General features: G+C 42.9%; 1 protein-coding gene across 8 annotated transcripts in view; it reads left to right on the top strand.

Annotated features, from left to right (window-relative positions):
• Positions 1-1,873: 1,873 nt before the first annotated feature.
• ZNF148 (zinc finger protein 148) overlaps positions 1,874-19,812 on the top strand; it is a 149,732-nt gene continuing 131,793 nt past the window's right edge. For 3 of the 8 annotated variants that reach the window (XM_008950536.7, XM_008950534.6, XM_055110370.3), the window contains exon 1: positions 1,874-2,344. The gene's annotated coding sequence lies outside the window, so the exon portion shown is untranslated. Of the gene's footprint in view, positions 2,345-2,453; positions 3,220-19,812 lie in introns of those variants that run through there. The other 5 variants (XM_055110371.3, XM_055110372.2, XM_055110373.3 and 2 more) reach the window with 5 other exon arrangements.

Raw genomic sequence — 19,812 nt, 5'->3', positions numbered from 1 at the left:
TAAACACCTTTGTCTTCCTTTACATCCCTGAATATGCAGTTAACTGTGATGTGTATATTTTCATTGCCATGCTCTATTCCCAAATAAACATTATTTTCTTTTAGAAAGCCTCTCTGTTATTTAGGTTGACACTGATTTTGATGTCTTACTAGAGCTTTGTAAGATGTCACCATTGGGGAAAGCATGGGACTCTGGACTATTTTTGCAACTTCTTGTGAGTCTATAATTATTTCAAAATAAAAAGTTAAAAAAAAAAAAAAGGAAAAGTAAGTAGGCTGAGTACCTACGGGTGGTGTTTAGGGAAGTGAGCAAGAGGAGCATGGAGAGCCAACCTGAAGCTGAGAAGTTTTTCCAGTTTAACTTATAAAGGACCTAAGCTTGCTCCTCACCATCGCTTTTGCTGTTACTATCCCTGTAGTGCTCTTCGTTCTGCCCATTTTAGACAGCTGTTTCTCTATCGCTTGTTAGGCTGCTGAGCAAAGAACTAGATCTATTCCTAATAGCAAACCAATCAATCCTAGCCCATTGGATGTAACCTCCAGGCCTTGAGCCCTTTTCAGTTATTAGTTTTCCCACTGCCTAATACTGAGAGTCGGCTTTCTTGCTGCCAGAGGTGTTTTTCATTATGACGTCTGAATTTGATGCCACTGCAGGTGCTAGAAGTTGCCAGAAGGCTGTCCTCCAGATAACTGTCCCTTGGCTCTAACTTGTGTCATTGTTTTGTTGCAATTAACATTCAGAATATGTGCAGTCATCTTATTAAAATTTATATTTTTTAATGGAGAAAGCACACAGAGAAAGTTGATTGTGGAGCTGTGGTTTACTCTTGCTCTTAGTTACCTGTGTCTAAATTAAGCTGAACCTCTGGGCCTTAGCTATTTCTAAACAGGCATCATGATTTACTAAGGTTAATGCCTGAGGGAACATTAACCTTGCAGACACTAATCTAATTCAGTGTCATCACAAGTGCATAATGCAGGAGTTTGGAATTTTGCCAAAAAGCACTATTCAAATGAACATTTAGTTGGCAAGGGGTGGGAAGGCGGGTGTGGAAAAGGGAAGGAGAACACCAGAAATGGCTCTATAGATATTTTCATGCCTTTTCTTTTCCCTCTCCCCTCAAAGGTTACGTTTAAGTATTGCAGAGAGGAGCTAAATGGAATTTTCATATTATTATGAAGAAATCCCAATGAACGCGTTTTATCCCACGGCAAGTTCCAGATGCTCACAATTACTCAACATTCACTGAGCATCTTTTATGTTATATGGCTGACCTTGTGCTAGGGTGTGTACACAAAGATGAGTAATTGTAAACGATGGCAGTATGCAGAAGCACCTCAGGGCGCCTAATGTTAGCTGACGAAGGCACCATTAAGGAGGTCACAGTTTGGCTAAAGGGCCCCCAAAGGATGAGACAACTGTGTAATCCTAGCTCTATAGAGATCATTACCAAGTCTTTGCCATACAGACAAAGTTTGGGCTTCAGGTGAAATGAGAAGGGCAAGGTTCTGCCCAAGAGGGTCCAGGGCCGGATCTCTTGATCTGTGTCTATGCCCACACCCTGCATCTCAGCTTGCAGACACTAATAGGGTTTGCCAGTTTCAAGGGCGCAGGGCAACATCTTCCGGAAAAGGTGGCATTTGAAGGTGGTAAGAGGCCAACGACTGGAGGTGGCGGCGAAGGGCTAGGTAAGACAGAATAAATGAAAAAGCCAAGACATTTCTGGCAAATAACCTTTCACCTAGGTCCCCGACCCTTCCATTTCCCCAGGCCTGAAACGCTCCCGAATCCCCGAGTCCTCGACTTTCCAAGCGCTGGGCATTGGTTAAGGCTGTAGGAGCAGGGAGTCCCCCGCTCTAAGAGAGTTCCTCAGTTCCGATCTTTTTCAAACGGCTTTCCTCCCAGGCCCAGCCTGGGGGGCCTGCGGCTCGGGTCCAGCTTCCACGGCCACCCTGGGCTGGTGACACGCAGGCGCCGGAATCGAAGCCACGCTGTGTCTTTCCAGCCAGGTCTCTGCGCCAGACGAGGGCGGGCGTCGCGGAGCGCTTCCCGTGTGCGGGGCTTCCCACAATGCACCGGGCCGGCAGTGGCGGCGACCGCGGCGGCGCTCTAGCTGCGGCATGTCTGCGTCTCTACTGCTCTGGGAGGAGGAAGAGAAGGAGGAAGAGGAGGAGGAGGAGGAGGGGGAGGAAGAGGAGAAAGGCGCAGGGGTGGGAGCTGTTGCCGAAGCTGCCACAGCAAAAGTTCTCCCCCCTCCCCCCTTCCCCTCCTCTCAAGGCCCCTAGAAAGGTTGGAGCTGCCGCCGCCTGCAGTCGGTGACCGCGCGACTCGGCGCCCGCCCGCGGTAAAGCGCTCGGCCTGGCAGGCCCGGGCCCGGGGGAGGGCGGGGGAGGGGGAGGGGGCGGCGCGCGGGGGGAGCGCACGGCGGTAACGGCCTGACCCCGGGGGGAGCGAGCCGTGGCGAGGCTGGGGGTGGCCAGGGGGCCAGCCGAGGCCGAGGGAAACGCTGGGGCTGGCTGGGGGACGTGAGGAAGCAGGGCGCGGAGGGTGGGTTGGGGGGTTGAGGAGGGATAATGACGGGGGTGGCGGAGGCGAGAAGGCGGCCTCCGAGGCTGGAGGCGGGTGTCAGAGGTAGGGGAGGAGGTGGGATGTTTGCACGGGGAGGCCGGAGGGTGCTGGGTGTGGGTGTGAAAAGGCTAGGGAGACACCAGGGCTCTGTCCACCGTGCCTGGTGCAGTGCTTTATGCACCGCAGGCCTCAGTCACTGTTGCTGCCGGAGTGTGCTCTTTGGGAGAAGGGAAGGGCAGGGGTTGGAGAAAAGGGAATGCTTGCAGGAAACGTAGTGGGAGTGCGAACAGGGAGAGGGGCCGGAGGAAAGATGCCGGAGAGGTGGAGGAATGCGGGGAGGTGGCTGTGGAGGAGTCTTGAGGATTCTGGGGGGTGTTCATTGTGCAGATACGTTAGGTATTTCATTATGGAAAGAACTGAAGCGTTTCTCAGGGAAGGAAAGAAGGGAGATAGGAGTTCCCGTGAATAGAAAGGATCGCGTTTGAAGCAAGAGGGAGTGCTAAATAGTAGAGAAGATGCAGGGAATGCATAATAGAATAGACAGATGTAGTATAATTAATAAATATTGGCCTAAGTACTGAAGAGTTATTCCAGATGGGCCGGGATGGCCTAGTTCCGAACCTGTGTGGGCTGTTCAGTAGATGACATCTGGTAAGTGTGGGTCTGGGCCGTGGTTGGGGTCACTGAGAATTAGATTTTAGTCTGTAGTTTGGTCTGTGACATTTTAGACGTGCACCAATGAGTATGAGAACCTCTGAAGCAGACCTTGAGAAAGGGCCTGGCCTGTGGGGATTCCTTAGGCTATGGAGCTTCGATTCTAGAAAATTTGAAGTATTAACACTTACCCGAGGTTGGGTAAATACTATCCTGGCAAACGCTGGAATGGAAATTAATTGACTTGGTGGTTTTCTTCACTGCCCAGTTTATCTGATCCAGGAGAATTGGTGCCGTATTATTCAGCCTGGATTGCAGTACACAAGATTATAATTAATGGTGGGGGGGAAGACATGCTTGCTGGCTCTTCTTTAGATACTTCATTTGTAGCTCAAATTAGTTGGCTGGATTGGTTCCATAAATCTGTGGCTGGTGGGAGATCTTCTGCCATTCACAGTTCCTGATGTGAACTGTGAGGGAGTTCTCCAGTGAGAGAATACTCTCATTCAGGCATGATGGTATTGAAGAAAACGTATCAGCCAGCAAAGTGTGGGCCTGCAGAATGGAGGATCTAGAATATCTGTTTTGGTTTTAGGTTGCAAGGAGGTCAGGACTAGTTATCAGAAGGTCTAGGGGAACCTAGGAGACTGGACGACTCTAGAGCCAGGTTGGAGGGAGGATTAGCATCTCTATGTCAGGAAATGAACCAAGCTCTCTCTGGATTTGCTGAGCTCACACCAGACCAGATTTCCAAGAGGGAACTCTGGGCTAGAACCATACTCTTAAAAACTACCCGGATATTATTCACCTTTTATTAAGAAAAAACTATATACAGCTGGGCGCGGTGGCTCATGCCTGTAATCCCAGCACTTTGGGAGGCCGAGGCGAGCGGATCACCTGAGGTCAGGAGTTTAAGATCAGCCTCGCCAACATGGTGAAACCCCATCACTATGTGAAACCCCACCATGCCAGGCTGGTGTCGAACTCCTGGCCTCAAGTGATCCGCCCGCCTTGGCCTCTCAAAGTGCTGGGATTACGGGTGTGAACCCCCATGCCTGGCCAGGTCTTTTTTAAACATAGTATGCTGTACTCAATTTTATTGTCATCATGGCATGAGAAGGCTAGTCTTCCTTCCCTTTTCCCTCACCAGCACTGTATATTATCTGTTCTTTTAATTTTTGTAAGCAGAATGCACTTAAATATGTCATTATTGTCTTTCTACCCTTTTTTTTAAAAATTGTTATTTATTTATTTTTTTGAGACGGAGTTTCACTCTTGTTGCCCAGACTGGAGTGCAATGGCGTGATCTCGGCTCACTGCAACCTCCACCTCCCGGGTTCAAGCAATTCTCCTGCCTCAGCCTCCCAAGTAGCTGGGACTAAAGGTGCCTGCTGCCACCCCTGGCTAATTTTGTATTTTTAGTAGAGATGGAGTTTCTCCATGTTGGTGAGGCTGGTCTCGAACTCCTGACCTCAAGTGATCCACCCGCCTTGGCCTCCAAAGTGCTGGGATTACAGGCATGAGCCACTGTGCTCGGCCTCTACTCTTTTATTATAAAATTGTTCTGAGGGAACTTATAATGAAAAACAGCAGCCCCTGTCTCACCTGCCTATTGCAGTTCCACTTTACTGAGGCTGCTACTTTTAAGCATTAATTTTGTATTTCTTACCATGCTTTTTTCCATGTCTCCAAGTAATGGGCATATAATATTATTTCTTGATTTATCAAAATGACATTATCGGAGTCAGAAGATGTTTATGAATGTGTCATTGACATTATCCCCTTTCTCCTCCTTTCTGACCTTTGATATTTATTTTAGTTATTTTATTCAGTGTGTTTATATTTTTAAATAATATGCTTAAACCTTGATTTTAGAATCCAACAATCTTAGGCTGTATCTCTTGATTTCCCCATTGTATTTTAGGGATTTAGCCTAGGTATGGCTTTCCTGGAGTAGAAAGAACATTGACAATTAGACTAAAAATGCTGGATGAGATGATAAAGAGAAGTTAGGATGGACCTATCAGAAAGACCATGTTGTAGGAACCATCTTTGCAGTGTAAGATTTGCTTGTTAGAGATGAAGAGGAGTTGCTTGACAATGATAGTTGTTCATCTTGGAATTAGTTACCAGATTGCAGTATTTTTTTTTTTTTTTTTTTTGAGACGGAGTCTCGCTCTGTCACCCAGGCTAGAGTGCAGTGGTGTGATCTCGGCTCACTGCAAGCTCTGCCTCCCAGGTTCACGCCATTCTCCTGCCTCAGCCTCCCGAGTAGCTGGGACTACAGGCTCCCACCACCACGCCCGGCTAATTTTCTGTATTTTTAGTAGAGACGGGGTTTCACCGTGTTAGCCAGGATGATCTCGATCTCCTGACCTCGTGATCTACCCGCCTCTGCCTCCCAAAGTGCTGGGATTACACGCATGAGTCTCCGCGCCCGGCCTGATTGCAGTATTCTTTGACAGTCTTCTGGAGAGTTTTAGTGTGGGAAATCTGGAAATGCATTAAAATGACCCTTGAATGTTTTTTGTAGGGTTCTGTGGCAATTCTTTTTTTTTTTTTTTTTTTGAGACGGAGTCTAGCTTTGTCGCTCAGGCTGAAGTGCAGTGGCACAATCTCGGCTCACTGCAACCTCTGCCTCCTGGGTTCAAGCAATTCTCCTGCCTCAGCCTCCTGAGTAGCTGAGATTACGGGTGCCCGCTACCACACCTGGCTAATTTTTTTGTGTTTTTAGTAGAGACAGGGTTTCACTGTAGATGGTCTCGATCTCCTGACCTCATGATCTGTCCGCTTCGGCTTCCCAAAATGCTGGGATTACAGGCGTGAGCCACTTCGCCCTGCCCCCCCCCCTTTTTTTTTTTTTTTTTTGAAACAGGGTCTCACTTTGTCACCCAGGCTGAAGTGCAGTGCGCATGTTCCCGGCTCACTGCAGCCTCCACCTCCTGGGCTCAAGCAATCCTCTCACCTCAGCCCCACAAGTAGCCGGGAATACAGGCATGAGCCACCACTCCCGGCTAACTTTTTTTGTATTTTTTATAGAGACGGGGTTTCGTCATGTTGCCCAGGCTGGTCTTGCACTCTTGGGCTCAAGTGATCTGCTTGCCTCAGCCTCCCAAAGTGCTAGGATTACAGGCGTGAGCCACCGTGCCCGGCCACAATTCTTATGTTTTTATTTTTAGGAGGTAATGGATTGGCATATACATGTGTTTTTTGGGGGGATGTAGTAGGGAGAGATGGGAAATGTGGTAAGAGGAGGATGAGGATGAGGAACAGGGTCTGATGGAGGTGGTGATACATTTTGAGGAGGCTGAAGAAAAGGTAAAGAATTTTGAGGGGGATTTGGATATAGTTAATGTGAAGGAGGTTTACCTTATGGTGATGAGACTAAAATTTTTGTCATTTTTAAGGAAATTAGCATGTTTAAGTCACTAATATGTTGGGAATGTGGTAGGAAAAAACTATACTGGGCCCAATCTCCTCTGTTAGGTTAGAGTCATAAAATATTAGTGTTTTTGAAATTTGTGTATGAGGTGCAAATCACTATGGTGGATGTTGGGAGATTAGAAAGATAATTACTCCACTTCTTTTTGGGAGTCTAAGTAATGGCAACTCTTGAGAGTCTTCCTTACTTTCAGTAGTAACAGTATTCACATGTAGTTTATGTATTGCTAAATTTTGTATTTGTGACAATTATTCTCTTTGTTTTGCAAATGGTACATTGTAACCTGTTCTAGAGCAGAGACTTCCTGTAGTCTCTAGGGAAACTAACAGCAGGTTGATTCTTAAGTGCTTAATAAATACCTGTTGAATGACTGATAGAAAGTAGTGTTCACTGTTAGCGATAATAGTGGGATTGTATGAAATTGCTGAGTACTTTGGGGGTATTGTAGACAAAACTGTGTGTGTGTGTGTTTGACAGCGTGAAGGACAAAAGGGATATCTGGAGAGGACCTTTAGATTTAAGGGAAGAAGACAGACTGGATTAGAATGGAATTGCAGTGGTTCTGTAACAACTTGGAAGAGGTGGGACCAAGGGGTCTCTTCTAAATTTGAAGCTAGTTTAATCTGGAGTAAAATCTGGTCTGTAGCAGGGTGCTGGTTTAATTTAGATTTTTTTTTTTACCTCAGGCATAAATGACTGTTTTAGGACTGTCTGATTTAATTCTTTTTTAGGATAGTAAAAATAACAGATAAGCTTCTTCTCTCAAGGAATTTATAGTATTTACAATTTTTTTTTTTTTGAGACGGGGTCTTGCTCTGTTGCCCAGGCTGGGGAGCAGTGGTGCGATCTCAGCTCACTGCAGCCTCCGCCTCCTGGGTTCAAACAATTCTCCTGCCTCAGCCTCCCAAGTAGCTGGGATTACAGGAGCGTGCCACCATGCTCAGCTAATTTTTGTATTTTTAGTAGAGATGGGGTTTCACCATTCTGGCCAGGCTGGTCTTGAACTCCTGACCTCAAGTGATCCTCCCACCTTGGCATCCCAAAGTAGTATTTACATTCTTTTGAGAGAGAAAGACAGTTGTGAAATAATTCAGTAATGGTATAAGATTTCAGAAAATTGATTTTTAAAAACAAATATCAAAATTATATCTCCAGATAAGAACTTTTATATTTTGGTGGTCATTTTCAGTAGCAGTGTTCAGAATGTTTTTAGAACACCTTTTCTGAATTAACTTCTGAGTACAATTCTATAGAATTTTCCTATTTATTGAGTATCTAGTGTGTGCTGTTGGGGGAAGGGGTCTATAAAGGTGAGTGAAACATGGTCCCTGTTTGCTAGGAGTTCATAATCCCTTCAAGAGGCACACTTTTTTTTTTTTTTTTTTTGAGGTTGCAGTATTCTTTGTCTTCTGGAGAGTTTTAGTGTGGGAAATCTGGAAATGTATTAAAATGACCCTAGAATGTTCTTTCTAGGCTTCTATGGCCTTTCTTTTTTTTTTTTTTTTTTTTTTTTTGAGGCAGGATCTCACTCTGTCACTCAGGCTGGAGTCCGGTGGTGCGATCTTGGCTCACTGCAACCTCCGCCTCCTGAGTTCAACTGATTCTCGTGCCTCAGCCTACCAAGTAGCTGGGACTAGAGGCACATACCAGCATACCCAGCTAATTTTTGTATTTTAAGTAGAGACACGGTTTCACCATGTTGGCCAGGCTGGTCTCGAACTCCTGGCCTCAGGTGATCTGCCTGCCTTAGCCTCTCAAAGTGCTGGGATTACAGGTGTGAGCCACTGCGCCCAGCCCAAGAGGCACACTTTTGTTTGTTTGTTTGTTTGTTTTTTGAGATGGAGCCTCTCTCTGTCACCCAGGCTGGAGTGCAGTGGCGCCATCTTGGCTCACTGCAACCTCTGCCTCCCAGGTTCAAGCGATTCTCCTGCCTCAGTCTCAGAGTAGCTGGGACTACAGGTGTGCACCACCACTTCTGGCAATTTTTTGTATTTTTTAGTAGAGATGGGGTTTCGCCGTGTTGGCCAGGCTGGTGTCGAACTCCTGGCCTCAAGTGATCCACTCACCTTGGCCTCCCAAAGTGCTGTGATTTCAGGCATGAGTCATCACACCCGGCCAAGAGGCACACTTTTAAATAATACATGGTATAATCTTATTCTGAATGGTCTTATTGATGACAGATCTTTTTACTTTGAAATTTTGATTTTTAGAAATGCTGAAGGTTAGTCAATATGAAATAGAGTGAATCAAGAATAGTTTTGCCTTAAATCCAGTTAATCACAGAAACGGGAATAATTTTCTTGGTTGACTTATTAGCGGATTTTGAAAACACTCCCAAGGAGGAAGTTGGAAATATTTTGAACAGGGGTGATAGCTTCACATGTAGTTAGTTAGGCACTACATAAATGTTGGTTGAGTGCATCAGATGGTTGGATGGATGGAGTGAATAAATGAGTAAGTGGTAGCCTTCCAAAGTAACATATTTTAAAGAGGACCATACTGATTTGAATGTGTAAATAAATTTTTTAAAAAACTCATTTTTCTCAGATGAAATAAATTCTGAGTATGTTTGTTAATAATTTTATTACCTTGAGCAAGATAGTTTAAGTTCACAAATGAGTTTTACAGACAGTAAGTGCTGTAGGAGTTCAGGGAATGGAGAAATGAACATTGGCTAAGGTTTGGTGAAATGATTTAAGTGAACCATACTTATATTTGAAAAGATTCCTTAGGGATCTCAGAGAGGAACTAAATAACTCCAAATTCCTCTTGCAGCCCTAAAGTGAACCTAGAGTCTGGATCTATTTTTGTCTGAATGCTTTCTGCCTGTTTCATTTTAGCTACTCCTACTGGTTTGTTCCTTTCAGATTCACATTTGTTGGTAGATGTTGAGCCCCCTGAAACAACTATGGGGTCTGTTTTCCATCTTCGTATAGTGTAACTTTTAGTTGTTCTTTTATGAGCCTGTACCCCACAAATTACTTGGCCTTCATGAGAGAAGAGCATGAGTCAACTTGGCCCTGTTATCCTGGCATTTTCCTGCATGCTTTTCTCACAGCTGCTTTCTGAATTACGGAATAGAATAGACAGAACTGAGGGCATGTGTCCAGTAGACACGAGCTTGTTGAATGAATGAATGAATGAGATATTTGAGATAATTTAGGAGATCTGAATTGTCTATATGTTTTATGTTTCTTTTTCATTTATTCATAACCTGCCTTTTTCTACAAAGGACTTAACAGGGCTGCCAAACTATATGCACTAGCAATGAATTGAAATAATTCAATAAATCTGGTTAAAGAGATGATGAAGAAAAGAAAAATCTGTTTAAAGAATATAGATCAATGTGTATCGGTGTTAGAGAATTAGGAATAAGGTAGAAGATAAGCAGATGGGGAAGGAAAGGTGGTATCTGATAGAAAGCGTGATTCTGAAGGAGGGAAAAGATTACTGAAATATGACAGGCTATCTTTGGAGGAAAGCATGAGAAGATGGAAGGTAAAGAGGATTATTTGAGAGGGCTGTTTTGAGGAGGAAGATGGTAAGGCTATTTGAAGGATAAGAGTCAACAGAAGTTTGGAATATAGTAGAAGTTATTAAATTATGTTGATTTATAACAAGGTTTCAGAAAATGATGGGATGAGCTTTATTTAACAGATAATGCACATTTGTTATATGCAAAAGCATATAATGCTTTGCTGTCAGGAATAAAACCTTTGGGATTTATATTGTGGTAGGGCAGCTGGACTTGTGCACAAATACCTGTACTATAATCACGAATATATCTGTGAGTCACAAATATACCAAATATTACTGAATTTAAAAGGCAGAAAATGCATTTGATTAGGAGAAAACCTGAGACAGAATTTTAAAGGCATAAAAGTGGAATTTTAGCTAGTCTTTGAAGGGATTGATAAGATTTTTTTTTTTTTAAGTTTTGGATTGATAAGATTTTGATTGGCAAAGATTACTGAAAGAGAGCATTCCTGCCTGAGAGATTAGCGTAAGCAAAGGCTTGGAGGTGAGAAGCCCAGGAGATGTGGGGAATGGTGAGTTAGGTTTTAATTTTTAAACTATGACCTATAGTAAGAAATACATGTCACACTTCTATCTAATATATGCATGTATGAATGTTTGTGTGTGGGTAAAACAAGAAGTTTCATAATACAGTAACTGTCCTTAACAGTGGCAGGTGCAGTTGGATGTTATCTATTTTGTTTGACTAAAAAGAAAAAAAGCTGGCCAAGGGGGAAGAAAAAAAAGCTGATTGTCACTCATTAAACTGATTTCATGACCGACAAAATAATTAATCACAATCTATAGTTTGGAACGCAGAGAGTTCATGAATAAGGTATAATACAAGGTAGGAGAGTCAGTTGGGGTTGGGTTGAAAATGGATGGCCTTGAAAGCTAAGCTAAGTAGTTTGTATTTGATATGATGTAGTGTTGTGCTTGGTAAGCAAACAGAAGCTGGGTTTTAGTCTTGGCTCTTCTGTTTATCCACTGTATGATTATGGAGAATTATTTCCTTTCTGAGTTTCCATTTTCTCATAAAATTGATAATCATACTTTCCTGGCAAGGGTTATGGTGAGGATGTGAGAATTAAAGTATGTTAACATATGATTAAAGTATGTTAGCAGAAATCATTAGTGTATAGCTGTTGAACTTTTCTGAGTAGAGAATTGAGCCAAGGACCGTATATTAGATAGCTGGCAATAGCTATACCTTACTGGATAGATTGCGGGTAATGTGGTGGTAGAGTAAGATTGTATGTGAAAAGACCAGTTAGAAAACAAAAAGACCAGTTAGGTGGCTACTGGAGATATTAAGAAGGGCTTGAATTAGTTTGATAGCAGTAGGATTAGAATATGGGAGTGGAATGCAGTTGGAGGTAGGAAAGAGGGGAAGATGACTAGAAATATTCTATTTATTTATTTATTATTGAATGAACGAACGTGAGGCTCTTGATCTGTTGCCCAGGCTGGAATGCAGTTGTGTGAACGCAGCAGCTCACTGCAGCCTCTACCTCATGGATTCAAGTGATCCTCTTGCCTCAGCCTTCCGAGTACCTGGGACCACAGGCATGTACCACCACGCCTGGCTAATTTTCAATTTTTTTTGTAGAGATGTGGTCTCACCATGTTGCCTGGGCTGATCTCAAACTCTTGGGCTCCAGTGATCCCCTCCCTCAGCTTCCCAAAGTGTTGGGATTACAGGTGTGAGCCACCATGCCTGGCTGACTGGAAATTTAGAGTTGTAGAAATATTCAAATGGCAACAGCTGAAATTGGATTATATTTTTGGGTAGTTTAGTGCAGTACATTAGAGTATAGTTTTAGTTTCTTTCATGTAGTAGGTGCTCAATTATTTGTTGAATGATAGAAACTAAATACGTGAACTGTGGGATGAATTGTGAGTAGAAGCAGTGATGGGTGGATATGAGAAGGAGGGTTAGACTGGAGGATACTTTGATGGACTGCCAGAATTTATTCATTCAGGGTATATTTTTATATTTACTGTATGCAATGGACTGCCAGAATTTATTCATTCAGGGTATATTTTTATATTTACCATGTGCAAGGTTCTATGGTAGGGAGTGTGAAGGATACATGTTTATATATGACACAGTCCGTGTTCTTCAGGAATTTATCCAGGGACAAAACATACACATCCATCTATGACACAAGTACTGTGGCAGGTTTGTTCAAGGTTGGCTTTGTGGAGAAATTGGTGCGAAGCTTAGACCTTGAAGGATAAATAAGATAATAGGCAAGAAGGTGAGGGTTGGCTTTCCTAGAAGAAGGAGTGATATGAGTGACAGTGAGCAAAGTTCAGGACATGTTTAGGGGTTGGTGGTCTAGATTAGCTATAATTTAGGGTTCATGTTGAGGAATGGAGGGAAATAAAGCTGGGAAGTAGGCAGACTATCTCAAAAATTCAGGCTAACTTGGATTTTGAAAATGTATTTATTGAGATAAATACAGTAAAGTGCTCCAATCTTAAGGGCACTTAGGTATAAATTTATGTAGCCACCACCCAGTTCAATATACAGGACATTTCCAACTTCCAGAAGGATGCCTCATGTGCCATTTCCAAGCTGATATCTCATCCAACCAAAAATAACTATTATTCTGACTTTTGTCATAACAGAGTAGTGTTGTGTGTTTTTGAATTTTGTATAAGTGGAACCCAATTTCTGTGTCTAGTTCCTTTTTCTCAAGGAGCATGTCTGTGAGTTTTATCCATGTTATGTTTGGCTGTTTATTCTTTTTTCATTGCTGTGTGGTATTCTATCATATGAATATACCACAGTGTATTTATCTATTCCATGATTATTGGATGGTTTCAAGTTTTTTGAAGTCTGAGGAGTTTTGTTTGTTTTTTTCAGGCAGAGTCTCACTCACCCAGGCTGGAGTGGTGCGATGTCTGCTCACTGCAACCTCCGCCTTCTGGGTTCAAGCTATTCTCCTACCTTAGCCGCCCTAGTAGCCAGGATTACAGGCATGTGACACCACGCCCAGCTAATTTTTGCATTTTTAGTAGAGACAGGGTTTTGCCATATTGGCCAGGCTGTTCTCAAACTCCTCACCTCAAGTGATCTGCCCACCTCGGTCTCCCAGAGTGCTGGGATTACAGGCATGAGCCACCATACCTGGCTGAAGTCTGAGGAGTTTTAACTTAAGTCAGTATGCAGTGGAGAACCAGTGTTGATTTTTGAATGGGTAAATAAGAGACTATTTAAGAATACTAATCTGGTGACCTTTCTCTTTTTGTAATGAAGAGAACCTGGTGACTGGGAGACAAAGTTAGGAAAAAGTGTGAAGTAGGCTGGACACAGTGGCTTATGCCTGTAATCTCAGCATTTTGGGAGGCTGAGGCAGGCAGATTGCTTGAGCTCAGGAGTTTGAGACCAGCCTAGGCAACATGGCGAAACCTTGTCTCTACAAAGATAAAAAAATTAGCGGGGCATGGTGGCACATGCCTGTAGTTCCAGCTGCACGGGAGGCTGAGGCAGGAGAATCACTTGAACCCAGAAGGCAGAGGTTGCAGTGAGCTGAAATCTACACTCCAGCCTGGGTGACAGAGGGAGACCCTGTCTCAAAAAAAAAAAAAAAAAAAGTGTGAAGTATTGAGGGTATAAGTTGGGTAGTCATAGTGGGAATAAAAGGAGAGGGATAGCTATAAGAAATACCTCAAAGAAAGAATGGGAAGGTTTGATGGCAGATAGGCTTTTGGGAAACAGTAGAGAAAAAGAAAACTGAAGAAAAGCTCTAGGGCTTTTAATCTGGGTGACTGAGATTGATGGTGCCATTAATAGAAATTATTAGATCACTTAGCAGAACTGTTTTGGGGTTTTAAGACACATTGACCTGTGTGTGAGGCATCAGTACTGGATTGGAGCTAAGAAAAGAAGTCCAATATAGAGTTGGGAATACATACATAGAGTTGATAATTATATAGCTACTAATTCTGGATTTAGTTAGGGCACTGACGGTTATGAAATTATTTGGACTGATAATTGAAGTGTTAATTGAAGTAATAGTTGAAGAATCTAGTTAAAAAGAAATCATTATGCATTCCAATTCTAGTTAAAAAGAAATCATTATATATTCTAATTCCTCAGGAGTAAATTGGATTGTAGGAGAGGGTGATGGTTTAAAGATTATTTTGGGTAGCTGGGGGAAGATAGCCATATGAAGAATGAAAATGTAGAAACAGTGGTGAGGGATGAGACCCTCAGTGGCTGAGAATTATAGGAGGCTCCAGGTCAGACCTTGGGAAAATATCCACATTTGGGCTAGGAAGAGCAGCAGTGATTTCAGATAGAAGAAACAACCAGAGAAGTCAGAGTAGAATCATTACAGTGACATAAAGCAAGGTGGGTAGCTTAAGTGTCATTGCCAAAAAGAGGGTAAGGACTGGCCGAGCATGGTGGCTCATACCTGTTATTTCAGCACTTCAGGAGGCTGAGGTGGGCATATTGCTTGAGCTCAGGAGTTCGAGACCATGCTGGGCAACATGACGAAACCTCATCTCTACAAAAGATAACAAACTTTGCTGGGTGTGGTGGCGTGCACTTGTAGTCCCAGCTACTTGGGGGGCTGAGGTGGGAGGATCACTTGAGCTTGGGAGGTGGAGGTTGCAGTGAGCTGGTATTGCACCACTGCACTCCAGCCTGGGTGACAGAGTAAGAGCCCGTCTCAAAACAAAAACAAAAACAAAAAACGGGTAAGGACTTTGGTGGGGGATCATACGATTTGGAACATAGATTTTTTAGTTTTTTTTTTTTTTTTTTTTTGTGGTCTTCAAGAGAGCAGTTCAGAGACCAGGGTGCATGGTGGTTTACTGAGTGGGTTGGAAGAATATGGAAGCAATAAATACAGGAATTGATTAAAGAAGTTTAGTTTGAGAAGGAAGAACAACAACTCTTACTCTAAAACTGGAGGCAAGAAGTAACAGATGGATGAAGTTACAGCATTTTAGAAGCTGTGAAGAGGATTTGATTACAGGTGGAGAAGGTGTGATTTGAGGGAATTTTATAGAAGGGTTCGAGTATTTGTTGGGATTAGGGATTTAAATATGAAAATGATTTGGATTAGTCAATGAGATGGAGAGTTGTATTTAGAATAAATCTGTTGTGGAAGATTTCATAGCTTTCTGGTGGTGCTTAACACCCAGTGCGTGGGCATGGAGAAAACAGATGGTGAGGATTGTCTATCACTGGGGAGATGCATAGTGAGAATAATGGAAGGTCATGATATTCTGGAGAGGACAGTGTTAAAATGGCTGTTGGACAGGTTTAAATTATATAGGGAGACAATAAAGCCAAGTGGAGGTAAAGAGCAGGTCTACAACTAGAATATAAAGTAGTTGTGGATAAAGAAAAGGGGGGTGGTCTCTGAAGTTACAATCCATTTTTTTTTTTTTTTGAGACAGGGTCTCGCTCTGTCACCCAGGCTGCAGTACAGTGGCATAATCTTGGCTCACTGCAGCCTCTGCTTCCCAGATTCAAGTGATTCTCCTGCCTCAACCACCCAAGTAGCTGGGATTAAGGCATGAGCCGCCATGTCCGGCTAATTTTCTGTACTTTTAATGGAGACAGGGTTTCACCATGTTGGCCAGGCCTGGTGTCGAACTCCTGACCTCAAGTGATCCACCTGCTTTGGCCTCCTAAAGTGTTGGGATTACAGACGTGAGCCACCACACCCGGCCTAGCACTTTTCAGTTGATGGCTCTGTTTTGTTTCTTTGTGGCTAGCTGAAGTGCAGATGAAGGTCTTAGGAGTTTTTGAAGGTCAGGGTGTAGAAAGTTCTTGAGCATCTTTGTTGAAGTCATTGAGAATAATGGCTGAATTTGGGAGCAAGTAGAATTGAAGTTATTGGGTAGGGGAAATAGGAGGGTGTTCTGGAGGTTGGTAGATGTTGCAGAAGGAATGGTTTCAGTGAGTAATGTGACTCCCAAGCGATTTTTTAGTGATAGGATAACAGGGAGTGGTCCTGGGGAGCAAGAAGCAGCAAGTCCTTTTTTATGAAGCTGAAGGAGTAGGAGAATGATATAGCTAGTCATGAGAGAAGCAGATTGTCCAGGAAAAGCCAGGTAAGATGAGACAGGTGGTCACAATAATTGGGCAAGAGTTGATAGTGATTAGAATCATTGAGCCACGGGAATTGAGAAAAATAGCTAGATTTGTTACATTTACCAGTTCTCTTATTATTGTTATTTTTTAATTTTTCAGACAGGGTCTTCTCTGTTACCCAGGCTGGAGTGCAGTGGTCCAGTCATGGCTCACTGCAGCCTTGCCTCCTGGGCTCAAGCAATTCTTCTGCCTCAGCCTTCTGAGTAGTTGGGATTACATATGTGTACCACCATACCTGGCTTTTCTTTTCTATATATATGTATATATATATTTTTTAATTTTTTAATTTTAATTTTTTTTTTTTTTTTTTTTTTAAAGAGATGTGGTCTTCCTATGTTGCCCAGGCTGGTCTTAAACTTCTGGTCTCAAGCGATCTTCCCTCCTGGCCTCCCAACAGTTTGTTTATAAAATAAATAATACTTGCAAAATCATAACCATTCATGTGTAATATACTGATATAAATTTAGCTGAAAGATATTTGTGGGTTAAGAAATGAGACATTGGAAACAAAAGATGAGGTGGAGGTGTATTAAAGATAAGGTAAGCTGAGTATGATGGCTCACACCTGTAATCCCAGTGATTTGGGAGGCAGGGGCAGGAGGATCACTTGAGCTCAGGAGTTCGAGACCAGCCTGGGCAACATAGGGAAACCCTGTCTCTACACAAAAATAAAAAATTAGCTGGGCATGGTGGTGCACACCTATAGTTCCAGTTACTCAGGAGGCTGAGGTGGGAGAATCACTTGAGCCCTGGAAGTCAAGGCTGCAGTGAGCCATGATTGCACCACTGTGCTCAGCCTGGGCCACAGAGTGAGACCCTGTCTAAAAAAATCAAAAAAATACAAAAACCCTGTCTAAAAAAAAAAGACGAAGGTAAAAGACAAAAGATGTTCTATTGTTTGTTGACAATAGAACATGGAGAAGCTGATAGGATCTGGTAAATAGATGGACTGGAAATGAATGAGGAAGTTGAAGTTGTAGGCATAAGAGAGGAGGGAGTAGCTTGCAGCAGAGAAAATATGGAGAGAACATATGGAAAGGGGTTTAAACAGGCCATGGTTTGTAGGGGCGAGGATATTGACAAGCATCATTAAGTGTAATATTTTTATTAAACTGGGAAGTAGGGAGCCCTCGTATTCCCTGGGCTTTTGCAGCCCAGGCCCAGTTGTGCCAGCTGCATGGGCGGGCCTGTGCTGGCGGTGCACTTAGCAGCTGGCGGAGCAGCGTGGAGCTGCATGGTGGCGGGTGGGCTGCCGCCCACTTGGGTCTGTGTGCTCTTGGCCCATGGCAGGGCAGGCAGGTGGGCGCTCGCTGAAGTGAGCAGGAAATAACTGATGTCAGAAACCTATTCTTTCTCTGTGCAAATAAGAACAGTCTATGCCACCCATGATAAAAGGTGGCAGTATGTCATGCCAGCTTTTAAAAAAATATTGTCAGTGATAGAGACATTGAGATCTCTATTTGTGTGCTTGAAAACCACATCATGTTTTCTGTTTGCAAAAACTGGCAAAAACTTGCATAAGTAAAGAGATTCGGGTAAAATGTGGAAGAATGGGGCACATGGTAAGAATGAGATGTCCTAAGGGAACTAAAGTGGACTCTTTACTTTCTTTTTTGTCTATAATGACTTTAATAATCCTGAAGTGCTGGGATTATAGACATGAGCCACTGTGCATGGCCCATATCAGAGTTTTTGATGTTCATGTTTCAGAGAGAGAGAGAGAAAGCATATTTAATGTAGAAACATGAAATGGCAGTGAGAAAAATATGACAAGGCACAAAATACGTAGTATTGGTGTTCCATCCTAGTGTAGCTTTGCTTCAGGATTAGTTCCAGGATTTAGCCCTGGGCTTTCATCACTTTCTTCCTGCCTTAACTTCTACATCTATTTAGCCACCAAATTTAATAATGAAAGATCTCTGGAGACTCAGAGTGTTGAAGGCCTGAGAGGGCCCAGGGTTCTCACTTTGCTCAACTCATGAAACTTGGCTGTACCATCATGTAGCAGCCCTGCCTGATTCAGTCTAGAGTTGTTTCTAGGATGTGCCTCAGACTGGACCTTGTTGAGGGAGAGCATATTCTGAATATTTGGGTGGATTGTGTGGGTTAGGCCAATGATGAGTATCTTAAAGAAGGTGTTGGGAAGGATTATAGTAGACATGGAGAGAAGTGTGTTTTAAATGATAACTATATTAATTCAACATAGATAAATGTCTTCACAATACAGGGGTTTGACCTTTGAACATCTAGGGTGGCATGGAGAAGTTTTCCCTGTAAAATTGAGAAGAGCCAATATCCAAGAGATTAGAATGAAATGCACACTTGCTGTTCTGCAGGCCCCTGTATATGTGTGCTTGTCATATGTACACACCTGTATGTGTAGATACATATAATATTAAAATTTGTTTATTTGATTAGGTTATATAATTAGTTTTAAGGGAAGTGGGACTAGTAGTGGAACTAGTTTTGAGTTATGAATGAGTTAAATGAATTGTTACAGAATATTTGGAAAGGTCATTTTCAAGGTTTTGGAGACGAGCCTAGGAAATAGATTTTTCTGTAGCCATAGGGGCTTCTGGAATAGATGCACAAACTTTGATGGCAGTTTGGGGCAAATTTGTGTAAGTTGGAGAGTGTTAGCTTTGAGGAAATGAGAACAGACAAGAAAAACGCAGTGTTTGAGAAAGTTATTTATGTATTGATTTGGTAGGAGCTGATAAAAATTATAAAAGTTGTGGAGAGATTTTGAATAGCTAAAGTGGGAGATATCATGGAAGTGATTTATGAAGCTTTTTTTTTTCTTTTTCTTTTTTGAGATGGCATCTTGCTCTGTTGCCCAGAGTTGGAGTGCAGTGGCGTTATCACGCCTCACTGCAACCTCTGCCTTTTGGGTTCAAGCGATTCTCCTGTCTCAGCCTCCTGAATAACTGGGATTACAGGTGCCCGCCACCACACCCGGCTAATTTTTTGTATTTTTAGTAGAGATGAGGTTTCACCATTTTGGATAGGCTGGTCTTGAACTCCTGACTTCACGTGATCCGCTCGCCTCAGCCTCCCAAAGTGCTGGGATTACAGGCCTGAGTCCCCGTGCCGGTCCGATTTATGAAGCTTGTTACTTCAAGTATTAGAAAAGTAAAATGGAAAGATGGTTTAGAGAAGATTTCTTTTGGGAACAATATAAAACAGCAAGGCAAGAAAAAACTAAAATGAGTAAATTAGGGTGTGGAAAAGTTAGAGTAAGAGGAAGGATTAAGGCGGAGGCTACTGAAAGAGATTTCTTACTGTCAGGCTGTGTGATAATACAAAGCTGTGTTCTGCAGCGTTTTGTTGGATACTATTGATAACTGGTTCTTTAAGGAAAGGGGCTTAAACAGGCCTTGGTTTGTAGAGGTGAGGATATTGACAAGCATCATTAAATGTAATATTTTTATTAAAGAAACTTGGAAGTAGGGAGCCCTCATATTTCCTGGGCTTTTGCAGCCCAGGCCCGATTGGGCCAGCTGCGCGGGCG

Source organism: Pan paniscus, chromosome 2 (genome assembly GCF_029289425.2).
Source record: "Pan paniscus chromosome 2, NHGRI_mPanPan1-v2.0_pri, whole genome shotgun sequence".
In the NCBI taxonomy this organism is placed as follows: Eukaryota; Metazoa; Chordata; class Mammalia; order Primates; family Hominidae; genus Pan; species Pan paniscus.
The sequence above is the reverse complement of the archived record's forward strand: the minus strand, read 5'-3'. Positions and strand labels throughout refer to the sequence as shown.